This window comes from Culex pipiens, chromosome 1, assembly GCF_016801865.2.
Source record: "Culex pipiens pallens isolate TS chromosome 1, TS_CPP_V2, whole genome shotgun sequence".
NCBI classification, from domain to species: domain Eukaryota; kingdom Metazoa; phylum Arthropoda; class Insecta; order Diptera; family Culicidae; genus Culex; species Culex pipiens.
In genome coordinates this window covers 65,427,718-65,454,204 of record NC_068937.1, presented here as the reverse complement: position 1 = coordinate 65,454,204, position 26,487 = coordinate 65,427,718, and the positions used below count along the sequence as shown (strand labels likewise).

General features: G+C 41.8%; 1 protein-coding gene across 1 annotated transcript in view; it reads right to left on the bottom strand.

Annotated features, from left to right (window-relative positions):
- Window positions 1-26,487, bottom strand: part of LOC120430118 (glucose-induced degradation protein 8-B homolog) — a 30,648-nt gene that overhangs the window by 969 nt on the left and 3,192 nt on the right. The window lies entirely within an intron of this gene.

The window sequence follows — 26,487 nt, the reverse complement described above, 5'->3', positions numbered from 1 at the left end:
AGTTTTTGACGTTTTTGACTTTATGCCATTTTTAAGTTTAGTCTGATGTGTACTTTAAGAAAAACACATAAAATCTGATACTTTGTTCGGAAACTCATCAAAAACAACACCAAGTCTGTTTGTCCCATCGTTGAACTTCTACGCATAATTGTCCCACCAAGTATTTTCTTACACGGAATCATTAGTTTTACTAAGCATTATGCCTTGTTTACCTGTTGTATTTGTATCTTTATTTCAAAAATATACATAAGGGCAAGCCTTTTATCGTATACAGAGACATCATTAAGTTCGAATATGATAAAACTACAAACAAAAAAACTTAAAACTAACTAAAAATTAGGTTAGAGTACATCAAATGATCATTGTATAAACAAAGAGGAGTAACTTAACCTAAAAACAAATGAAAATGACTTCAATAAGAAGAATTTAAGTGATAAAATAAACTGGTCAAGAAACTGTTTCTATCAAATATTCCCTACACTGATGCTTGAAATCACTAATAGAAGTAAGATTTTTCAGACGATGAGGCAAAGCGTTCCACAGGCGTGCGCCACGGACTACGAATGAATTCCCCAGATAATTAGTATGATGAGTTGGAATTAGAATATTATGTGTACGTTGTGATCTACTAAAGGAAAGTTCTTCATATAGATAAGTTGGCTCTTTGAATTTAATAAGTTTAAACAAAAAAACAAGAAGCTGCAAATGAAAATATTTTTGTAAAGGTATGCCGAGAATTGACGACTGACATTGAGAAACATGGTCATATCTGCGTAAATTGTAAATGAATCTAATACAACTATTGCAACAAACTTTTAAATGACGTTCAGTTTCTGCTGACAAATGAGAGAAAATTACATAACCGTAAATAAAGTGAGGTAAAAGAAGAGTTTTTACTAGTTTTGTTTTAGTATCAATTGATAAAGTGTTTCTATGTTGGTTTAAAATTCGTAAAGTTGTATAAACCTTCCTAATAATAAAAGATACATGATCGTTCCAGGTTAGGTGTTTGTTCATAACTATTCCAAGATTGTTTACTTTATCAACTATTTCAATTATATCGTTGTCTATTGTAATGGGCGGTAATACAGGTAGATCAGAATTAGGACGAGTAAAAATTATGGCTTTTGTTTTAGATGCGATAAGTACTAGACCATTATTGCGACAAAAATTTAAAATGGATAAAAGATCAGCGTTTAGCAAAGAAATATAGTGAGGAAGTTCTGAAATAGGACAAGATAAATAAACTTGGGTGTCATCGGCAAAAGATTGTATCACAGACAAACAGACGTGACTCTCCATACAAATTATTTTTGAAATCCATCGTCCTTCATCAAATCACCAAATCACGGCGACGCCAGCGCTGCCTGGTGAGCTGATGCCGAAGCGCAGCCCAAACATACCAATACATACCCATTACTGTCATGTGCCACGTCAGTGTATGCGTGAGACAATCAAGCCTAAACGATTGTAAACATCAACAGCTGATCGAAATAATTTTGTTGTTGCTACTCGATGAAAAGAATAAAAATCAACACAGAAGGCCGAAGATGACGGCGGGTTGGTTCCGTTTCCAATAGCAGAACCTCATGAGCTAAATCATGCGGCAGCACCAGCAACGACGCACCACAACCGCAACGACAGAGACCAAATCACTGGTCCCCCCCAGTTGCTACCAAGTTCTATCGAAGATTTCTCCTCCACCGAAACCTCGAATCACACCTGACACCATCATCAACAAGATACCCCTGGTCCAATTCAAACCTACCGGAAATAATCCCCACGATGGGCGTTTTTGGAAATTTCCACGGGGAACGTATCAAACAACAAAAGCAAAAAGTGGCAAAGATTCCAAAAAACGCTGCCAAAGGCCAATCTGAGCAGCAGTCCACGAAGGGTAAGGGTAAGGGTAAGCAGGTTGCTCCGAAGGAGTAACTCCACCACAGGATCCGGCTTCCTCCGCAGTAGCCGGCGCCTCAGCAGCAACCTCGACATCGGCAGGCAGTTTAGCAGGCCTACCGAGTTAAAAGTGGGGCAAGAGGCTATGGCCTAGACTGCCCCAATTTTGTCCTGGAAAGCCTGGATTGTGAAACACGGTTAGAATTCCGCTTCCGCTTTTGGAGGACGATGGTTCGGCACTCGAGTGTCCCGTCTGTTTGTCTGTGGCTCAACGGTTGTCGGCTGACACACCAGCACCTTGGGTACGTCCTGTTCCAGCTTGAATAGTCCGTTCGAGCGACTTCCGGTCGCGATGCACGTGCCCTCGAGATCGAGCACTTCACAGCCCTTCTGGCCGAAAACAACGGTGTGGCCACTATCGACGATTTTACCTACCGACAGTAGATTAACTACCAGTTCCGGAATCAGCTGCACTCCGTTGACGTCGATCTCTTCTCCACAGGTCGGATGTAGCACGGCAGTGCCCTCCGCGACGACCTGCATTTCGCCTTTGTTTGCGGCGAACATCTTCCCATCTGCTTGATGAGCGTCACGCAGCAACGACTTCGTCCGGGTGAGATGGCAAGTGGCTCCGGAATCGAAGAACCAGTCCTCAGTCTTCATCTCGTCCATCGTCGTCAGCACGGCACCAAATGCACGACCTGGCTTTCTACCACCTTTTCTCTCCGGTGGTTTCGACGACGATTTGGCGGGACAATCCCGCGCGATGTGTCCAAACTTGTGACAGCAATGGCACTTTGGACCCTTGGACTGCGACTTACCAATGTTCTCCTGCTTGTAGCTCGGCTTGCCCTTCACTGCAAACGCTGGTTCGGTGGTTACCGTCGGCTCGTGATCCTCCTGCAGCAACTTGGTCTTGATCAGGTCGCCCGTAATCTTCGATCCAGAGTTTTGTAGCGCCATCACCATCGGCTTGTAGCTTTGAGGCAGGCCAGCAAGCAGCAGCATTCCAACCCATTCTTCCGAAATCGGGAATCCGACACCACCGAGTTGGTTTGCGGTAGCAACCATTCTCGTTACGTACGCCTCCATGGATACGGAGTTGGCCAAGTTCGTTGTCATCAGCTTGTGCAGGAGAACCCAGCGACGCGTCAATCCGTTGTCTTCGTAGGTCTGCTCCAGCTTGTCCCAAGCGCCTTTAGCCGTTGTTGTCCCCTGGACATGGACGTACAACGAAGGGTCGAGGCCAAGAATAATCTTTCCTCGAGCTTTACGGTCCTTCGCCTTCGGAATTGCTTCAGGCGTACCGTCATCCTTCAGGTTCGGTTCCACAGCTTCCCACAGCTCCTCCGTTTCCGAGTAGGTCTGCATACCAAATTTCCACGTGCACCAATTCTCCCTGCCGAGCAATCGGTCGACGACCGGAGATGGTCCCGTAGCGTGCGCCATTCTTGGAAAACGGTTCTTGAGGAAAACTATTTGCGTGAACTTCTTGTTAAAGGCTGATACGCAGATCGGAAGGAACGCAAAACTCCATACAAAAAAACGCCCAAGAAACGGTCGAGGAAAGGGTCACGAAAAGATTTTTCTTAAGCGGTACGCAGCTGAAAAGTAACAGAAATGGAAAGATTGCGTTTGACGTTTCTTCGCGCGGTGCTTGTTTGTAATATGTTTTGATGAAAAAAATCAAAGAATTGTCATTTTTCTTTTTGAATACGACTGATAATTACAAACGTTTTATTAATTTTGTATTGGAGATAATAATATTTAAAATTCCTGCCGAATCTCAAAAAGCAGAATATTGAAACTAAAAGGACAGATTTAGTTTTTCGGTCGAAATGGAGTAAAAAAAGAAGTTGTCTCTATAGTACAGATTGTCGAGGGAGACAGATTGGCCGATGCAAAATAAATCGGCACTGGCAACGTATGTTTTGCGCTTGCAACACTGCCAGTTTTGCTGGGCGTAAAGGGCGGTTGGTGTCCAGCACGTTTGGTGTCCAGAAACATTGGCCAATCTGTTTGCTTTGACAATCTGTACTCTATAGATGTCGGCCATCGTGTCACCAACAATGTATTGCTAGTACCAACCAGCTACCTCTGGATTATGAGTCCCTTGCACTGTCCGATTTATCCACACTCGCGAGACCAAAATGAAGTAAATCAGAGTGAAATTAAACTTGACAATAATTATACAAATATCTATGTTCTTACTGAAAATACAATAATAATCTGAAATTTTGAAATCCAACCAAACAACAAATTCAAAAATGTGAAAAAACAAACATTTCAGAAATGTCAAATAACTTTTTTTTAAATAATAAAGTAAATTTCAACAAAAATCTGAAATTTGGAAAATCAAAATTAAAAATATGCAGATTTGAATAATAATTTTAATTTTTAACGTTTTTATAAATTCCATAGATCAAAAATGTTAAAATTCGAAACGAATGTACAAGTCAAAATTCCAAAAGTTTTAAAAATCGGAAATATAGAAATTCGTAAATACAAATTTACGAAAACCTCGAAATTATAAAAATCAAAAACTATATTTCTTCCAAAATTAAAAAACCTAGAATGAAAATTTAAGAATAATTTAAATAATTTAAAAAAATTAAGAAATTTAAAAAATTTAAGAATTTAAGAATTTAGGAATTTAAGAATTTAAGAATTTAGGAATTTAAGAATTTAACTTCCACTTTTCTTATATTCTAATTTCCTAACTTCCTAATTTCAAAATTTCCTAACTTCCTAATTTCCTAACTTCCTAATTTCCTTACATATTAATTTCATAATATCTTAACATCCTAACTTCCTAAACTCATAATTTCCTAGTTTCCTAATTTCCTAACTTCTTAATTTCCTAACTTCCTAACTTCCTTATTTCCTAACTTCCTAATTTCCTAACTTCCTAACTTCCTAATTTCCTAATTTCCTGATTTCCTAACTTCTTAATTTCCTAACTTCCTTGCTTCTTAATTTCCTAGTTTCCTGATATCCTAATTTCCCAATTTCCTTACTTCCTCACTTTCTAATATCCTAATTTAATTTCCTGACTTCCTAATTTCCTAGTTTCCTAATTTTAAAAATTTCCTTATTTCACAATTTCCAAATTTCCTAATTTCCTCACTTCCTAATTTCCTAATTTCCTCATTTCCTAATTTCCTAATTTCCTAACTTCCTAACATCCTAATTTCCTTACATATTAATATTCTAATTTCTTAATTTCCTCGTTTCATAATTTCATAATTTTCTTATTTTCTTTATTTTACTAATTTGCTAATATCATATGACCGAGCCACGTAGCCTAGTGGTAACGCTTCCGCCTCGTAAGCGGTAGATCGGGGTTCAAATCCCGGCTCGGACCAACACAACTGGTGATCTTTTCCCTTCTGGATTCGATTGCTTAGTAAAGGGAAGGTAGTGTATCGTCACAAACTGGACCTTATCACGACACCTTAGGGAGGCGACCTATGGAATGTTAACATTAACCTAAACATGTTAACATTAGTTGAGTGAAAAACTGCCACTGAATCCGCTTTGTAAATGCCGGCCCCGATACTCTTCACGGGTGTTCCCCTCAGGAACTGGGAAAGATTTACTTTTTTACTAATATCATAATTTCCAAATTTCCTAATTCCCTTGTTTCCTAATTTCCTAATTTTTTAATTTCCTTATTTCATAATTACATATTTTATTTAATTTCCTTATTTCATAATTACATATTTTTTTAATTTCAGTTTTTCATGTTTTAGAATTTAAGAATTTCTAAATTTGCTTTTATTTATTGATTTCTTAATTTTGTTTATAATTGTTGTTAAAAGTTTTTGAATAAACATTTTTAACTAGATTTTTAATCTATTTAATTTTAAGTTTTGAATATTTTAATCTTTTTATTTTTTCCTCGAAAGAACCTCAAGCGGGCACACCGTCAATCGCGCTCATACCGAACTGTCAACTTTTCTTGGGGGGGTCACGAAAAGAACACGCAACATTACTTGACCGCGTTCCTTCCGATCAGCATACCGTACTTTAAAATTCTTGCGGAAACTTCTTGCGAAAATTTTCAATCTTCTAGAAGCTTAGACACTAGTTACATGTGGAATGAAGTTTTATTAAACGGAAAACTTAAAGTTAACAATCACCGATTGCATTGATTACTTCGATCTTCTTTAATAACAACTTTTGAACAAAAATTCGAGCTGATACTTTGTTAACTCATGTTTTTAGTGAATTTATTGAATTTTGTGTAATATCAAATTTTGTAATTTTCTACATGTATGTAACCCCTTAATCAGGGCGCAAGACGCGCTGCACTAAAAAAATATTCACGTTGGAGTTACGTGAAAAGCTATGTGGTTTTTTTCCACTACAGTTTTCACGTAACTTCTACGAAGTAGCCCTAGTAGAAAAAGGATTTGATTGACTAGATTAGTTCACGTTGATTCTACGTGTTTCACACGTAAAAGCTAAATGAATCAATCGATGATTTATACATGTTTCCTTTGGTAAACGTTATATGAATTTTGTAGTAATAGAATTTGGTTTTTGCTTCATTTTATTTTATTTTTCGAATGGAAATGAGAATGATGTCAGTGAAATGTGCATATTCTTGTTTTATTTATCTATAAGTGACAATGATTGGAAGTATTTCACCACAGACAAACAGACGTGACTCTCCATACAAATAATTTTTGAAATTCATCGTCCTTCATCAAACCACCAAATCACGGCGACGCCAGCGCTACCTGGTGAGCTTATGCCGAAGCGCAGCCCAAACATACCAATACAAACCCCTTACTGTCATGTGTCATGTCAGTGTATGCGTGAGACAATCAAGCCTTAACGATTGTAAAAATCAACAGCTGATTTAAATAATGTTGTTGTTGCTTATCGTCAGTAGGTACTCGATAAAATAAAAATTAACACCGACGGCCGAAGATGACGGCCAAACCATGCGGCAGCATCAGCAACGACGCACCACAACCACAACGACAGAGACCAAACCACTGGTCCTCCCCGTTGCTCTCAAAAACATCCGCGTTTCGTTTCGAAACATCCGCGGGAAACGTGTCCACGGCGCAGTTAAGTTGCGTTAAACAGCAAAATGAGATGAAAAAAGTTGCAAAGATTCCAAAAAACGCTGCCGCAAAACAGATCGACGCAACATCGCCAAAAAGCCAAAAGTACGACCAGCAGCAGCAATCTGAGCATCAGTTCACGAAGGATAAGCAGGTTGCTCCGAAAGAGATGACTTTACCACAGGGTCCGGCTTCCTCTGCAGTAGCGGGCGCCTCAGCAGCAGCCTCGATATCGACAGGCAGTTGAGTAGGCCTACCGGGCTACCGGGTTAATAGTGAGGCAAAGGGTATGTCCTCGCTAGTCAGCCGCTTATCTGACCCTGGTCGAAACTGCCCCAATCTTGTCCCGCAAAGCCTGGATTGTGGATCACCGTTAGAATTCCTGAATTCTATCATATTTTGTTTTGTTTTTATTTGATGCCACGTGCTCATGCTCAACTTTACAACAACAAAAACACATTACACACACTGAGGAAAGACGGGCGAGCTGTCACGACAGCAGCGCCATCAGCGCCGGGTGAGTGGATGCCGAAGCTAAATTGCATTTGAAATAACCGTTTTGGCTCGGTTATTGAAGGACGATGGTTCCGAACTCGAGTGTCCCGTCTGTTTGTCTGTGATTTCACCATCAGTAACTTAATTAAAAAAATGCCGGTTTCCGGAAATTTCGATGAGACCTTTTCACCAGGTCGGAGCTACCTCTGGAAGAAGTGCTTGACCAAATGACCGTAATCTCATCCTCAAGGATCTCCGAGTTGTCCAGTCCGATTGCCTCCTACTCGATGGAGTCGCACTTGGCCGTCATTTTGTACCAGAACGTTTGGGTTCAGTTAGCTGATGCTGCTGGCCTGCATGCACACGAGAACCCGCTTCAAGGCCTGGACAGACGAACGCAACGTACCCGGCGTAGACGATCTGCTCAAAACACACTCGAAATCCTTCGGAGCACACTCAACAAAGCCCGTTGGCCATGGCCGTGACATTTTCGGTGCGTCAAGCACCACGAAAGCTCCTGCCAGTAAGGTTAGAACGGACCATCATTATAGTGGCCGCCGAGAAAAAAGCTTCCAAATATCGGCTTCTGCAAAAAAAATATCATTAATTGTAAATAAAATTAATCAAACTTAACTTAACTTACCGTCTGTTCAATTAAATAAATTTGGCGATCACAACTTCAGCAGCCGTCCTTCACCGTTCGCCATCAATTTTCATACTAAAATATTCACGTAGAAATTTGACAGAATGGCGCACTCGAGTCTCGTTGAAGTTACATTTCAAAACACATAAAGGCTACATGAAAAAACCTAGTGGAAAAATACTATAAGGTTTTGCCTTCCTCACCTCACTGAGGCAAGGCTATAAAATCACTCGAAAAAGGAACTTCTTAAATACGACTCCTAGATATACCTTCACGTATACCTATCGACTCAGAATCAAATTCTGAACAAATGTCTGTGGGGATGTGTGTAGACATGATTTTTTCCACACGATTATCTCAGAACTGGCTGAACTGATTTTGGCCGGATCCGCCTTATTCTGTTCGTTTTGAGGTCCTCTAAGACCCTATTAAATTTTATTCTGTTTAGTGAAGTACTTTTAAAGTTATGCCAAGAAAAAGTTTTTTGTAGCTACAAAAAAGGGTGATTTTTGCATAACCTCAAAGGCCGGATCTTTTTGCTTACGCGCGAGAGTCGGGCAGCATGCGTAGGGATTTTGGTCCGACCACGCGGGGGATTGATTGGCAGCCACACCCCCTTGCATAGAGATCTCCACGGTTTCTCTCACGCACACCATGATCTTGTGTTAGTATTTGTATTTAAAGTATTGTTTTGGTTTTGCACGATTGTGATTGGCTGAATTTCAAGCAGCTGATTTTGTTTACACTATTTTTACGCAGACATAGGCAAATCGAGTAGACAAGTCGCCTGTAAAAACCAGCTGTTTACCACGTGCTCGTGGTATAACAAAGGACACATCTGATTTTGACAGACGAATCATTCTACTCGATTTGCCTATGTCTGCGTGTAAATTTTGTTACAAACTAACACACTCTCGCGCGTGGATATCTCTATGCGTATCGCCCGGTTGCCACATTGCTTAAGCAGTATCTGCGTCTCTTCTGGAAAAAATCTGTATAAATTATGTTGCTTCATCAATTTGTCTCGACAAAGATTTACACGACCTTTTACTGAAATATATAACTCATGAGACTTTTCTCCTTTATTTTGGAGAGTTGGTAAAAAAAGAATTGAAAATTGAATAAAAATTAAAAAAAAAAAACTCCTAAATTAAATTGTAAATGGGTCATTCCATCTCAACTGTGCACGAAAAAGTGCAAATTTGAAAATTACCCTCTCCGATCTTGCTCAAATTTGGCAGGGTTGTTGATACTATCGAAACATGCAAGAATCCCGAATTTCGTCCAAATCGGACCACCCCCTCCATTTTGGTACCTCCCCAAAAAGTCGACTTTTTGGCGATTTTTGAGCGAAGCCCCTATTTTCAAAAGGCGTTAGCTCAGGAACCACAACTCATAGAAGGTCGGTCTTAGACTCAATTTTGAAGGAAATTGGACGTAGAATCCATTTCCGTGATCAAAATTTCGATTAATTTATTTTTTCTACTTGTATTGCGCAATTGAAAACTTTAAACGGCCGTATCTCAAAACACCCCAACTTATTTTTTTGATTTGACCACACCATCGTATTCCCCGGCCGATTTTACATAAGAATCACTTATCGACAGAAATGAATATGTTTCGTTCCAGAGATATCGAATTTTAAAGTTTTGAGTTTTTGAGATTACCTACATTAGCTTCATTCGCCGCATCTGCTGGAAGCTCACAGGCGGGCTAATCAATAACTGTTACCTGGTCATTTATTGAAATAATAATTCATCATAAATAATCTTTATCAAATTGAGCAAAAATTAATTGTATAACACTGTAGGAAACTTGAGTTTAATCGTGAATGTTTATCTGCTCAAAAAAATAAGTGAATTTCTGTGCTAACCCACAGGACAGAACAATAATGACACACGGTAAAGAGCAGAATTGGATTACGACGGAGCGAGCAGGAAAATCCAATTGATGTTGTAAGTAACACTGAACGATAAGTGCACGATACATTATTGAGTAAAAAATATGAATTAAGGGAGGACAGCAACTTACGGACCCAATCCTGCAAAAATCTGATTGTTAAAATAGTCAAACTTTGTTGTAAATTATTTTATAGACAGTAATTTAGGGGATGATTCAAAAATTATATCGATAGTTCCCGTAGATTTGAAAATACCAAAATGTGTGTAACCAAAATCTGGGTGCAAAAGCTCTGATTTATGTGCACCGTTAAAATGAATAAAATTTGGTGATACGTTGTATTCTAGTGAAGGACGATCACAAGGAGTAGGAAAAGGATTTCTGGAAAGTATAAAACTGAAAAATGTTAGAAAATTACAAAGTTCCAGAGCAACATTTGAAAGGGGCGGTACGACATTGCTCTTACGGCCTTTCGTCCCATTTAAACGCGTGTAATGAAATGCCGTAAGAGCAATGTCGTACCGCCCCTTTCAAATGTTGCTCCAGAAGTGGCTAATTCCCCAAATTTAGTTGCGATGATTTTGACACCGTCCGAACAACAATGTTTATTCTCTTGTATCATTCTTGGATTCTTGGAACAGAATACGGCTGCTGTCCACACGTATAAGGATTTTTAATCATATGTACCTTGACCAAAACCATCTTTCAATCAAATGGAGCTGGCTCACAATATAAAAATCGATTTAATATGATCAAACTTTTAAACCATAAATCAGGTTTTGCTAAATAGCACTATTTTGCTACCGCCCATGACAAAGGCCCTAGTCATGGCCTCGGGGTACTCCACGTAAAAAACGGTGCATTCAAAATAACCTAATAAATATTCCTTACACAAAAATAGATTAATCAAGGTATTAGCTATTTGAATAAATATTTGCGTAAAATTATAAAAATAAAAATTAAATTAATCATCTCCCATACCACCAGGTAGCAATTATTGATCAGCCCGCCTGTGAGCTTTGAGCAGATGCGGCGAATGAAGCTGATTTAGGTAATCTCAAAAACTCAAAACTTTAAAATTCGATATCTCTGGAACGAAACATATTCATTTCTGTCGATAAGTGATTCTTATGTAAAATCGGCCGGGGAATACGATGGTGTGGTCAAATCAAAAAAATAAGTTGGGGTGTTTTGAGATACGGCCGTTTAAAGTTTTCAATTGCGCAATACAGGTAGAAAAAATAAATTAATCAAAATTTTGATCACGGAAATGGATTCTACGTCCAATTTCCTTCAAAATTGAGTCTAAGACCGACCTTCTATGAGTTGTGGTTCCTAAGCTAACGCCTTTTTAAAAAAGGGGTTTCGCTCAAAAATCGCCAAAAAGTCGACTTTTTGGGGAGGTACCAAAATGGAGGGGGTGGTCCGATTTGGACGAAATTCGGGATTCTTGCATGTTTTGATAGTATCAACAGCCCTGCCACATTTGAGCAGGATCGGAGATGGTAATTTTCAAATGCTGTTCCGCTTCAGATGGAATGACCCAAATACAACATGAATGCGAGGAAGGCACCAACCACCTTATGGTGGATTAAGTAACGTTTTCACGTAACATCTGTTGCGATACTGATTAAGAATAGAGAGAGCGAAGTCACAGACAAATTAAAATAAGTTTATTCGGTAATTTCGGAATACACCCTTCCGTCAGCAGCTGAAGATTCATGCAGTCCCACGTCGCATGTTCGGGTGTAGACCTACGGAAGACCTTGCCGCGAGGATAGGTGAGTAAGACTATACGAGCCACCTACGGCATAATTCCTCGGGCTCCCCAGGTCAACCATAAGCTACCCCAGGTTCTCCGTGCAGGACACATTGGGGGTAGAAAGCGGATAGAATATGCAAAAGATCAAAATAGGCCACGAGGCATACTTTTAAAGTGGTTTGTATCTGCAAAGGAATTTGTATTAACAAAAGGATCAAACATAAAAAGGCGATACTAATTAATACTTCCCTGCGACCTTGGAGGTCTCTCGGTTGGACATATAGCCGTGAACACCATACTTGGTAGCAATCCTCGTCAGTCGGTGTGGTATTGATCACAGCTGGTGTTATCCTGCGACTGCGTAGCAAGTCAGATGCTCGCTCATTCAGTTTGAAACGAAAAGAACAAAAGAGAACACAAGAAAACATTAGATTATGATAGTGAGTTTCAACTCAGCTGTAAAGTGTAATATCATATTAAATATAGAGCTTTATGACGTTTCGCGTACACACACTAGCTCACCATTTGAGGGGAGTGTGCGTGTGGTTGAGCGGTTCGGTCGACAGTTGTTTGGTTCGTGATTCAAAATTGTTTTTTCGTGTGTAAAACAGCAAATGCCGGCCGGAAAAGTGGATAATCTGACGTGCTCAACCAGTAACATTACCGGATTGATGAAGTTTCTTCGAACTTTTCTCGAAAGTGCGTGTTTTTTGTGGAAAATAAATCGTCGATCTTCTCTTCAAAGATGGCCACCGTTTATCAAAGCTGGGCTCTGCCCTGTCGTCTGTCTGTATTTGTGTGCCCGGTTAGAGAACGCGTCGCGGTAGTGTGCGTGTGTTGAAGGAGACGGAGAAAGGGGAGAGAGCGATCATCGTGCTGCTGCTGTGATGAGGCAAAACGGAACGAGTCGAAAAATTTTGACTGCCGGAAGCCGTGCTGTTTTTATGCTGATGCCAGGAGGAATTTCAGAGCAGCACAGCCAACGATCAACGTCTGGCCGCGGTGAGAAAGTTCCAATCAGATTCTCTTTGTACAATGAGTTTTTGTGTTTGTGAGTGTGAGTGAGAGTGAGAGCGAAACAGATATAGCGCAACTTGTCTAGATAACTTTTTGACCTACACACAGTGGGCCAAATTTTCCAGGTTACATTTTTTTTATTTTGTTTGTTTTTGTTTTCTAGTTTTTCTTGCGTGGTATTGAGCAGAGTTGTTCTTTTATTAAATGATTTTTTTTTCTTTTAAAAAAAGATCGGGTATTGAAAACTAATGGGAAATTTTAAGTACTATCTGTATTTTGGTTGGTGTACACTAATATGTGCCAAACGCAACGTTAGGCAAAAATCTTCAATTGAAAATTTTTGGACTCTTAATAGTATTTAGATTAGTAAATTCAAATTAGCTTGCTTTTTGTATGATTGGCAGAGCGAGTGAATGAATGAAAGAGTATGTAAATACTAATAAACAAATTGGTTACAGCGTTTTACGGTGGCCTTGCGATCGATTTAAAGCAAATTAAGTCCGATAGAATCTGATAAGCAACGCGTTTACGTCGGGCCGGTTGTTTTTCTCATTCGTCGCCGTGTTTTATACATACCAGAGCCGTTGCCCTTGTGATTTTTCTAAAATTTGAAATAATGTTTTTTGTATGTCAAGCGTACGAGGAATAAATTTAAAATAAATTTTACTAGTCGTTTCCTTAAAACGCGTCAAAAACATTCTCTTAGTCTTAGCATTATAGCTCAGAAAGCACGATAACGAGTATTGCTTCCACGCGATTATCAAGTCTTTTTTATAGCTCCGTAGATCATTTGTTATTTACAGATCACTAATCTTATAATTGTTTAGAATTTGAAATCTCGTCTATGATCCACTCGAACTGAATACATTACGCAGAATTTATGTATATTTGTGGTTTTATCTTTCCACAGCCGGCTGTCTAAGATTAAACCATTTTCATATAAATTGTTAGCAGATAAACGGGAATTGTCTCAACAGCAGCATCCGATTGCTTGCCTTGAGAATAATACATCACCCTATAAACAAAACGTATTGATTCTTGGGTCACATCATCATCTTCTATGATGAATCCTGACCATTACCCTTCCCTACTAACAAAATCCCAAGTAGAAGTAGTTTTCCGGCACACGCGGGGGTGTGGATATCGTATAGAACCCACCCTTGGTAGCAGCCTGTGCTAACTAACATTCCCGTCCCGTCCCCTCGAGATCTACAAACTGACATGGCGGGCGCCGTTGGTGGCCAACGACTGTTACCTATCTACAGCAGCTCTAGTTTTGATGATCTTGATGTTTTATCTTTTCAGCGCATTCATGCATGCTGTTGATAAGGGAAACATCACTAGATCGTTGAAGCGTATGATCGCTTGTGCTGATAGGATATTACGGTCCTGTTCAGCAACGGAGGAGGACAACCATGGGTGGTCTCTCATGCTCATGCTCATGCTCACACACTAGCTCACCATTTGATTTTGCTGGGCGGACAAAATTTAACCTCAATCTTTTTCGTGTACGTACACGCAATACATGCGCACGTAGATAACTCTATAAATAATTTCGTTTCGTTTTCGTTTTCGTTTTACGGAGCAAGGTGGGGGACGCGGCCTCAAGTCAGTCCAAGTCCGGTTTCTTGAGGAAAAAAGGGTAGTGGCCGAACTAGTATTGCATACCAAATGAACACCACCGGAAGATATAGGGGATCGGGAGGGGGAAGGTGAAAGAAAATTAGTGTAGGTGTGAGTAGTAAGAACTTGGATGACTTGAGCAGTTACGTTAATCTAACTTTAAAACTGAATATAGGAAATCTGAAATTATGATTCAATCAAAAACTCAATTGAGATTTATACAAAGGGAACCTATGATGTATTTCAAATCTAAAGGTAATCAAATAAATTAACTGGAAAATAAAAGATGAAAACTAACTTTCAAGGGCATTTTTTCTGGACCCCGTCCTGTCGCGTCCGTCAGTAGTCTTGTCGTACACTGCAACTAACTTTAATTTAACTAATCATTTATGTCCAATTATTCATTTCAGAAAAACTAACTAACTTGAAACAACAACCTCAACTAAACTGTCTGAAAGTAACTTGAATCTCAAATCCCCGAAATTTTAATTACAAAGCCAAACATTTCTTTGCCTATTTTTAAAACCTGTCATGCTGCTTCCAAAAACAATAAACATTAATGAAACGTTCATATTTTACAAGTTGAACACTCGTTGTTAAGACGACTATTTCGTGCCTTCCATTTCATAAGGGCACACAAGCTCTGCAAACAAGAGTGTATCCCTATCATATATCTTATGTAATTTGAGTGAAAGAGACACAATCCTGTTCACACCTGTGTGTCCTTTTGAAATGTTAGGCTCTATTTGATCGTCAAAACTCCAGTAGATCCTCGATTCGCAACAATGATCGATACAACCATAATCCGAAATCCGTTAGTTCAACAGATTAACGAATTTTGTCCGATATCATTTCATTATTGATTGATCGAGACTCTATGGATTTTTGGACAATTCAGAATGGTTAGTATACCACTTCAATTGAAATCAGAAATTCTGATAGGATTACTAAACTGGCTTACACATAACTGAAGTCTGGAATTATTAAACAACCTAGAAAAAGTTACAAAAAAACTAACTATTCCTCCCCATTATCAAACAGTTTTAAACCTGTTTCTAACAGATTTTACGAACAAGAATATTGAGACTCGAATAAACAATTTCAATATCTTGTAATTTTACATATTATAAAAGCTGTGATTTCTATCAACACAAGTATATAAATATAAAATAAATGTGTGATATATATCAACATCGGAAACCATCTTGGCAAATAGCCCTGAAACGACGGCAACGTGTGGTTCCATCTCCAGGGGTAGATAACTCTATAAATAATTATAATTATAATTTCACCTCATGATTATTTACAGACACTTTATTTATTTTGCTTTCACTATCACTTTCACTATTTCTTCGGGTCGTCTAATTTTCGTCGTGTTCCCGTACTTGGAGAATTCCGCATAACTAATCACTGCTGGTTTGTAGTGTCATGTCGAACATGTTACAAGCTAACACAACAGTGGCATAGAAACAGAACTTCACAAGCACGGGAATTTGCACACGACCTCCCAGTGAATTAATACCGAGCTCTTACTATTTTCATACTACTATTACCTAAAATGTCCACAGCAGCTCAGTAAAACTCACTGGGAGCGTTCCACAATTTAGCCCCATCCGGGGGGAGCTTATCCCTTTGTACCCTCGTGTTTGTTTCCTTTCAACCGTAGTCTTCATTTTTTAGTTTATTCGTCAAGCTTATGTAGACTACTTACAATTTTCTTACATACTAGATATTATTTCTATTGTACAGATTTTTTCGTAGTTCCGGTTTAGACATGTCGAAATGTATGTACTGTGAATTTTCATTATAAAAGCGCATCATTTGATTTAATGGCGAATTTTTTAAATAGTTTGTCGTGTATGCAGTTATTCTAAAAAGTTGTGAATGTCTAAGAGTACGGCTTGGTTCATGAATACTATTGCGTATTACTGAAAATAATGCTGCTGACTGTATGCGTTGAGAAATAATGTCGTTGATGAAGGAGAGCATGGCAAATTTACGACGTTCTTGTAATGATTGTATGTTTATGAGCATGCAGCGTGCTTCATACGATGGGAGAGGAAATGCAGTCCAGTTAAGTTTACGTAGTGCGTACAGTAAGAATTGTTTTTGGACAGATTCAATACGTGCTTGGTGTACGGCATAGTATGGATTCCAGACGATACTACAGTATTCCAAGAGTGGCCTGACATACGTTATATAGAGTAATTTAATAGTATACGGGTCCTGGAAGTTGAATGCAAAGCGCTTTATAAAGCCTAATGTACTTTTTGCCTTGTTTATTATTGTGTTATAGTGTTCTACAAAAGTTAGTTGTGAGTCTAGGATGACACCTAGATCACGAACTACTTTGCATTTTTCACTGGTTGGTTTCCTAATAATACTGTTATGTTTGGTGTTTCATGTTTTCTGCTGAAGGCAATGGAATTACATTTCTTTACATTCAATTGGAGTAGGCTTTTACTACACCATGTGTAGAAAAGATTAATTTCGTTTTGGAATACATGACTGTCATTGGCATTTCCTATTTCCATATACAATTTCATGTCGTCTGCATATACAAGTACGTTAATTTTTTTAAGAATGAAGGAAATGTCGTTTACATACAAGATAAAAAGAAGAGGTCCTAGATGGGATCCTTGCGGAACCCCAGAGGTGACGTGAATTGATTCCGATAGTACATTTTGGAAGCGAACAATTTGTTCGCGCTTAGTCAAATATGACTTAAGCCATTCCAAAAGATTCGGTTGAATTCCAATTTTCTGCAGTTTGAAGATTAATAATGGTATGTCGATTCTGTCAAATGCCTTACTAAAGTCTGTGTAAATTGCTTCTACGAAATTGCGATTATGCATTGCATTCAGTGTAAAATTTACAAATTCTAAAAGGTTGGTGCTAGTAGAGCGGCCTTTAAAAAAGCCGTTCTGTTTACATGTGATGCGGTTTTTTACTTGCTGAAAGATTTTTTCATTTATAATAGATTCGAAAAGTTTTGGAATGCAAGACAAAAGGGCAATTCCGCGATAATTACGTATGTCTGATTTTGGGCCTGACTTGAAAATAGGCACCAAAAAAGACTTTTTCCATGTTTGTGGGAATTTTCCAGTATTTATTGACATGTTGAAAAGATGATGCAGTGGATATGTCAATTCTTCTGCAAGGTTCTTTAGGAATGCAGGTGCTATTCCGTCGGGTCCTGGTCCTTTTGATGAGTCTAAGTCCTTCAATGCCTGGCGTACTTCCGTTTCTGACAAAGAATTGACTGAGACGTCATTTGGAAATTCCGGTATATATGAAAAGTAGTCGCGGTCGCGGTCTTCTTCGGAAAATGAGGTGTATACTTCTTTGAAAAAAATTGAAAAAAGATTGCAAATTTCTTTTGAGTTACTGCCTACATTTTCGTCCAGTTGCATTTGCGATGGGAAGTTACTACTTTTGGATTTGGATTTTACGTAATTAAAGAAATTTTTCGGGCATGATTTGACTTCAGATTCGACTTTACTATTATATTCTTCGTTGGCAGAATTGAGTGCCGAAAAAAAATGGTCGGAAATATTCAGATAATTCAGAAGATTTGTGTCATTTGTATTGTTTCTGTATAGTTTGTAGGCTTTTTGTTTTCTATTTTTTAAATTTCTTAGTTGTGGAGTGAACCACACTGGGTATTTATTGCCTGTGTTATTACGTCGTCTTCTTCTAGTAGGATGTTATAGTGTTAATTTCCGTATAGAATTTTCCTACTAATTCGTCGACATTTCCTTCATTATTAAATAAATTTTGCCAGTCAATTGCAAGTAGTTTACGTTTGGCTTCTACAAAGTTTGTTTTATTGTATTCCAGGACTTCTTCATATTGCAGTCAATGGGCAAAATGTTTTTATGGACATAAATAGAATATTCAATTGCTGTATGGAAGACTTCATTCTTCCAAAGGGGGGTTACAGATTCTTGTACATGAAAGTCTTCAATACAGTTAGTGAATAAAAGGTCTAAAAATGAATTTCTTTTGTTCTTTACATGATTGATTTGGAAAAGTCCATAATTTGCAATATTGTCAAAGAGAAAATGCAAAGTTTCATTTTCCCCAATGACTGGGAGAAGAATTGCTTCATTTTCTTGGTCAGATATAAATTCGACTTTGCTTTGATTAAAGTCGCCATAAATGTGAAGTTTTACTTCCGGTTCCATTTTTGATGTTATGATTTCTACTGTTTTAAAGAATAGTTCATACGACTGTTTATTTGCATGGTCCGGCGGAAAGTATACTGATGCAAAAATGTGTACTTGGCCTGCAATAGTGGCTTTGGCCCAGACTTGTTCAAATTGAAAATGTTTTTCAGTTACAATTTCTTTTGGATTAAGTCTAGCATTTATGGCTAAGAGGACGCCGCCTCCTGACTTTTTCTGACTGAGATTTAAATTTCTATTGCCTAGGAATACAAAATAATTGTTTCCAAAAAAATATTCAGGGTGGACGCTTTCGTCCCAGTTAGTTTCAGTTCCAAGAATAATGTCGAAAGAATGTGAGAGAATGTTTAAAGAAATTTCCTTCATTTTGCCTGGGCTTTTCATGCGATTGAAATTCTGACAATAAATTAGAATTTCATTCGCATTCTGTTGTTCCGTTGAAGAAATTTTTGGAGACATACTTAAATTATTAATAGTACTTACTGCCTCTTGCGAGGGTGTCATTTCTTCTTCAGTGTTAGAAGGCGTCAATGCTTGTAAAAATTCGACGATGTAGTCGGCAGGTAAAATTTGTTGGCGGCTTCGCGCGAATGCTGCAGGTATTGAAGTCTTCTAGTTGTTACATATTTCCTGTAGGTTTCCAGGTCGGTGAGGGTTTGCTTAGGTGAAATTCCAATTGTTGAGTTGTATTCCATGAAGATGTTCTTAAGATGTTCAGGTTCAGTAGGCAGGCCATTGGATGCAAAAAAGACATGCATGCTGGTTAGTGTTAGTCCGTCTATGCAGACGTCCGGTTTTTGGTCCTTTAGATACGCCAAGTATAGTCTGAGATTGTCATAGACTTTAATTTCGCGGAGTCTGGCCAGCAGGAAACGGCCATCGCCGACTGCAGACTGTTCAGTTAGGCGTACTATGGGCGGCTTCATTGGGTCCAGACAGAACATACTGTCTGTTACTTCAGGAGTTTGTGATGACGTTTTTGCTGGCTGCGGCGTGGTGGCGTTTAGAGGTGGGACGATTGGCGTTTTTTCCTTCCGGTAGGGGTTGATGGTTTCCCCTTTTCGGAAGTTGATGAAGTTTGAATTCGATGTAGTTGGAGGTTGGCCAGAAAATTCGACCCTTGCCTGGTCTAGAAGTTCCTTGTCGGACAATTTGGTTAACGAATGAGTGAAAAAGTTGCTGCTACTTGCGTTGTCCTGGTCGAATTGATTGTCCTTTAAGTTAAAATGTGGCGTACTTGGGTTTCGGCCTGCGTCAGAGTTGCAGTTGGTCTGGTGCTGTTGCCGACGAAGATGCTGATGTGATTGTTGTTGCTGCAGGTGTTGCTGTTGCCGGCGTTGCTGATGATGTTGTTGTGATTGTTGTTGTTGCTGGTGCTGAATTTGTTGACGATGTTTTCGGTTGCGGCGACGTGCTTTTTCGGCTTCCTTTTCCTGAAGACGGCGAGTCCGCTGCCTGGCGTCGAAGTCGGTCCAGTCTGGCTTCCAAATTTTTTTGCTGCCGATAAGTCGCCAGCCAGATTCGATTTCCAGTACGGTTTGTTCGTTTAATTCTTCTGCCAGTGATTTTTGCCGGACTTCAATTTCATTGTCTTGCAGTTTATTGATGGATGAAGTGAGGGACCTCACTTCATCGTGGACTGCTAAAATTATGTCCGAGGGGCATTTTTCTGCTGAGGCAATTGTTTTAATTATGTCATCCCGGTGGGATGACGTAATTTCCTGGATACGGCAGAATGATTCAGCGAGTTTTTGATTCTGGTCCGAGGTGGTGTCTTCAAATGCTTTTCTGACTTCATTTAAGGGGAAGTCCATTGCCGGTGCCTGTGTTAATACTGCCGAAAGTATTCGACTTGCGATTTCTGCAGATTTCTTAATTTCTTCCTGCAGGCCTATGATTTTATTATGCAGTTCATTAAGGGCTTCTTGGTTTGTCTTGTCATTGGTCTTGATGTGAGTCAAGATCATATGACTGCCTTCTAAATGATGCTGCATTATTTTTCTAATGTCGATTTCCATATGTAGGTAATTTCGACAAAGGCTGCATATAGGAAGTACATGTAGTTGCAAGTCGTCTTCGGAGCCACGCTCTAGGTAGTCCAACAATGTTCAGTACAAGTTTGAATCGAAAGCAATTGCTTCAACAGCTGAACGGATCAAACTGTTGCTTCCCTTGCTGAACTAACTATTCTCCTGTTACTAAGGAAACAAAAGGATAAAGCATCATGATTTGATGTTCTAACGGGTACGTTCAACTAGCCAGCTGCGAGACCCATCAGCCCGGCCGGGAACCAGTTCATATCTGTCGAGTACAGCATACGGTGTGGTTCACGAAATATCAAATACAGTGAACACAACACTAATGCCATACATATGGACTGGCGGGATGGAAGCACGTGGACACCTCCCCCACAGACAAATTAAAATAAGTTTATTGACTACAAATATAAAACGTGTGACTCGCAAATCGCAATCGAGAAGAATGACGATCGCACTCGATCGACGGCGACTGCATCCGGTCACCGAGGCAGCCTGGCATCTGTCACACTGACGTCTGTCAGCTGGAGAGCCCCTGCAGCAGTCGGTGACGAGGGGTCCCGCCAACGCCTCCCCCTTTTAATGAAGGTTGTACGGCTCATACATCACCGGCGATCTTCGAACCCTCGAAGACTGGCGAGCAGGAAACGATTCTTGTGGTTAGTTGTTACAAGGTGGTTTTGTGCGTTTGCATCTGGGCTGAACCGGCGGTTGCAGGTCTGCCCATAGTTCTTCCGGTTAAGCCGACAGTCCATCGACTTCCGGAACAGGGGTTGCGGTGATGTTCAGACCCCATTTGTCCAAGACGATCGCCAGCGGCGTCTTGGAGTCCGCTGCTGCCTCAGCTGCGTCAGCATTGCCTTCAGCCTCGTGACGCGTTCTCAGCTGGTTACAGTGGGGTCGGATGAAATCTTGTTGTGATGGCAGCCAGATGTTGAACATGACCTTACCCGTACGCTCGATCACCGGTTCCGCTTCCCAACACCCAAACGGCGGTCGCATGATTGTGATGCATGGCGGCATGAAAGTATATCAGAATCTGCATGAAAATTGTCCTCTTGCATTTTTTGCGATATAGGGGTATGACATTTTTGCCCGTTACCGAAAATTATCGACATTACCGAAGGCTTTTTTTGGTTGTATTTCACAAAAAAAAACCTTAACAGAACAAGGATTGAACCACCAACTTCATGGTTATTGATCCGACACGCTACCACCGCGCCATGGACGCTTGATGAAATATGAGTGAAAGAGCACCACCATATTCTTCTCTTTGGAGTGTTGCTCGGGGACGGGCCAGCATTATATGTGTTGGTGAGAACTGCAGATCGCTGACATGTTTACACGCGGGCAAAAACGATCTACGGGCTTGCTGCAAAAAATGTTATAGAATGTGACATTTTCTGCAGCAAATCCATTGTTGCAGATTTTGAGATATATTTTTCCTTTGGGTGAACTCCATGTGTGGGAGGATGGAGTAGGCGGGCACAGCATTTCCAAGAACGTGCGATCTGGTCTGCCAACGAGGTACTTAGCGGGAACCTTCCCACCAAGTGCGCTGCTGCACGGCGTTGAGTGATAGCAGTGCAGAATGGTGCTGGCGGCTTCGTCGAGGGTTTCCCCCCCTACGGAGATTTTAGTGTAGCCGTGGTCCTGCAAGTGTTCAAGGGCGAGCTGCAGGTTTCGCAGTTGATTCTTTAACGTCCGGCCACCCACCAGGATGTCATCCAGGTAACCAGTGGTGCAGTTGAGTTCAGAGAGTACCGCATCCACTTTCTGCTGAAAAATCCCCGGTGCCGAAATGATGCCGCGCGACGATCGCGCGAACTGGTAGAGAATGTCCTCCGGCGGTAGGCGTTCAGGGCGGAACGCCGGCTTCGACGTGCTTTTGAGCACGGGCTGCACCGGAGTTTTGTTGCACAGGCCAAGTTTATCGATGAAGACGTCAGGGAGACTGGCCTGTAGTTCTGCTTTGCCTTGGGTCTTCGGAGTGGTGATTTTGTTGCAGAACGCTGTTACCAACACAAGCCGAACAACTCGATCATGTCAATCCCCAGAATGTCAAGGTTGACACCGGGTGCAGCAACGAAAAACTTCCCCCCCTTTCGTGACGTCATTGAGGGTGACGTTGCAGTGCAGCTCCGACACGAGTTTCAGCGGTCCTCCGGACGCAGTTCTGGCACGGCAGGTGGCTGGTTTGACCAGCGGACGACCGATCCGGATCCAGGACCGATGCGCGATGATGGACACGTCGGATCCAGTGTCCAACTGCAGTCGAAGCGGGACGTTGTTGATCCGTACGCCCACGTACTTCCGACCTTCGTCCACCTTGTTTACGACCACCATCTTTGTTGACTGCTGACGCTGCTTCTTTTTCGCCGACGCCTTACCGTCAGCCGATGACTTCGAGGAGAAACAGTTGCAGTAACCCTCGCGATAGCCGATCTTTCCGCACTCCCGGCACTTGTGGTCGCGGAATTCGCATTCTTTGATGAAATGCATTCTGCCGCAGGCCCAGCAGGGTGCGGGTGGCAGCTCACCATGGTCTTGATCGTTGCTTCCGCTCCGGGGCTTCGATGACCGCTGGTTGTGTGCCACGTAGTTGATGTTGGACGGATGCTCCACCAGCACAGTGTCCTGCTTCAGGTTGACGAGGCTGTTACACTGTTCGACGACTTGCTGGAGGGTAAGATCCGCGCCTTCGTTGAGCTTGTTGATGAGCCGCATCCGTATCTCGGCGTCCTGGTTGGATTTTAAGCCGCAGATAAAGATGAGGCACTTAAACTGCTCCTCCGTCAACTGTGTGAGCTTGAAGTCGACGCAGGATTTGTTTACCTTGCACGAGTATGCCAGGTAGTCTTCGCCGTCCTCCTTGGTAGTCTGGAGGCAGTTGTACCGACGACGGAAAGTGGACACCGTGGCTCCGAACAGTGCCTTCAACTTGTCGACGGTCTCGGCGAAGGTCTTGTGGGCTCATCTTTCGCAACAAAAGTCTAACCTTCGCGGCGTCATCCAGTGCACCAGCGTCCTTGTCGAAGAGTTCGGTGTAGCGGCCATACCAAGCGTCGAAAGTGTGTTCAGCTTGTTTGTCGTACACGAATTCCGCCATGTTGCTAGACAGCGAATCTAGGACGACCTCGTTGCGGGACAGCTTCTGTACAGCTTGCTGGGTAGCGGCCAGCTGCTGCGACATTTTCGTCATCAGAGCTTGCTGGTTGTTGAGAATCCGGACGACTGCTTCCGACAGGTTCGCTGGCTGTAGCCCAGCCCCAGCGCCTGCTCCGGCAGATCCAGCCCCAGCACCCGCTCCAGAACCAGCTCCTGCAGCTTGGTCCCCGTCCGACATACTTGCTCGTTTTTCCTGCCGAAATCCACGAAAACGCCTTTTCTCGGGATGAACGCGCGGTGTTTGTTTTTGCGCGAAAGAGACCGACTCGTTGCCACTGTTGCGATACTGATTAAGAATAGAGAGAGCGAAGTCACAGACAAATTAAAATAAGTTTATTGACTACAAATATAAAACGTGTGACTCGCAAATCGCAATCGATCGCACTCGATCGACGGCGACTGCATCCGGTCACCGCGGCAGCCTGGCATCTGTCACACTGACGTCTGTCAGCTGGAGAGCCCGTGCAGCAGTCGGTGACGAGGGGTCCCGCCAACAACATCAACGTGAAAACATTTTTTTGCCAGTACACTTTCACATTATTTTTACGTGTGTCACGTAAAACGAGCCTAGCGAGGGGAAAATCGGGGATACGTGATTTTGCCAGGAAGGTGCTGTGTCCTATCCCTCGCCTAGACCAGACCAAAATCCATGATAAAGCTGTCAGACCAAATCTGTCAGACCAAGACTGTCAGACCAAAGAGCAAAAAGTAAACAATCTTGGTCTTCGACGTAGGTGCACACAAATCAAGAAAAGAAAATTTGAAAAAGAATTTTATTTTTTTAATTCAATTACTGGTTTTGGACTGCAAAATTTAATGTACGTCAGAAAATGATTAAACCGTGCGGCGGCCTGTACACCGACAATGAAATAAGCAATTAAAAGCCTTATTCTACCACTTTAATTTTTGGTCGCGTTTTCGGTTTACACCTGAACAATCTTGAAATTATTTATACGGATTTGTGATTCCTCTCTTTCCATCATTCCCTTGGATTTTGCTGGTAGCATCAACGTGTGGATTATTTTGAGTGTGGGCTGGCAAAGGAGCGAGGAGCAGCGGATGGTAACCAATCAACCAGGGGCAAAAAAGCAAACCCATTTCATATTATGTTGTGGTGGTTCCCACGCGTCGTGTAGTGCCCACCTCATTGTTGCTACACCTTGGTAGCAAAAACCAACAAACGTCACTCTAGCATTTCTTATCGCGCTATTCGGATCGTTGCAAAATAAACCAAGTTTAGTAAAGTTAATTCCGGTCGTTTTATTCGTCCGCCGTTCCGAGGTTCCCCACACTGGTGAACACCGTCGCGAATGTAACGGAAATCAGTTTCTTCGTTGGGCAAAATACCGAGAAAAACGCGTTTTTCTTCGTGAAAACTCTGCTGCCGACCGCCATCTTGGATGCAAAAATGACGCTCCCCGGTTCGAACGTCTCGCTTCCAGCGTCTCCGACTTCTGTCGCCGCTGTCGCCGTGAAATTGCCGGAGTTTTGGAAGACGGACCCGCTCATGTGGTTCGCCCAAGCGGAGGCCCAGTTCGCGCTCGCTGGTGTAACTTCCGACCAAACCATGTACTACCACATTATCTCCAAGGTGGACCAAACAGTTCTGCGACACATTTCCGACATCGTCGCGAACCCCCCAGCAGAGAACAAATACCCGGCGGCTAAGGTCCGCCTGATCGCCCACTTCGAGTTGTCGGCCGAGGAAAAGTTCGAGAAGCTGCTCAATTCCTGCGATCTCGGAGACGCCCGTCCGTCGCATCTTCTTGCCAAAATGCAAGATCTATCCACGGGCCTGAACGTGAGCGCTGGATTGATGAGGATGCTCTTCCTGCAGCGGATGCCAGTCAACATTCGAACGGTCCTTGCGGTGTCCAACGCCAAGCTCGACGAGCTCGCTGCCATGGCCGACAAGATGATCGACGTCGCCGGTCCGCAGGTGGCTGCGACACAACAAGCTGCTCCAACAAGCGTACAGGATCTGGAAGCTCAAATTGCCGCCCTAAGCTGCCAACTGCGACGATTGGAAGCAAATCCGAACCGAGGAAGATCTCGCTCTCCGTCGCGGCGCCGCAGCGCTTCGCAGTCGTCCTCGCAAGAGATTTGCTGGTACCATCGCAAGTTCCGAGACGCGGCCCAACAGTGCCGTTCCCCCTGCCAGTACAGCTCAAAAAACTAGATTCCTTCTCACTCGAGACGGCGGAGATGGGAACGAAATCGAGTAGCAGCCGTCTTATCATCTTCGATCGGACCGCAAACACGCGCTTCCTGATCGATACCGGGTCGGACCTTTCCATTGTACCGGCTACAACCAAGGAAAAACAAGGCAGTTCAACCCAGTGGCAGTTGCACGCTGCTAACGGAACGGTCATTCGGACTTTTGGACAACGCTTCGTCACAACCGACTTGGGTCTGCGCCGTAGATTCAGTTGGAATTTTGTGATCGCTGATGTAAGTGCACCGATAATCGGAGCTGACTTTCTGGCGCACTTTGGGATCGTCGTCGACCTAAAAAGGCGTCGACTAGTCGACTCGACCACCAAGCTTCACTCAATCGCTGGATTGGCAATGCCGACGGTGTACAACGTGACGACGGTGCTCGCTGATCATCCGTTCAAGGATCTGCTGGATGAATTCCGCGAGGTGACACTTCCGTCCACGATTCGCTCGGAAGTTCAAC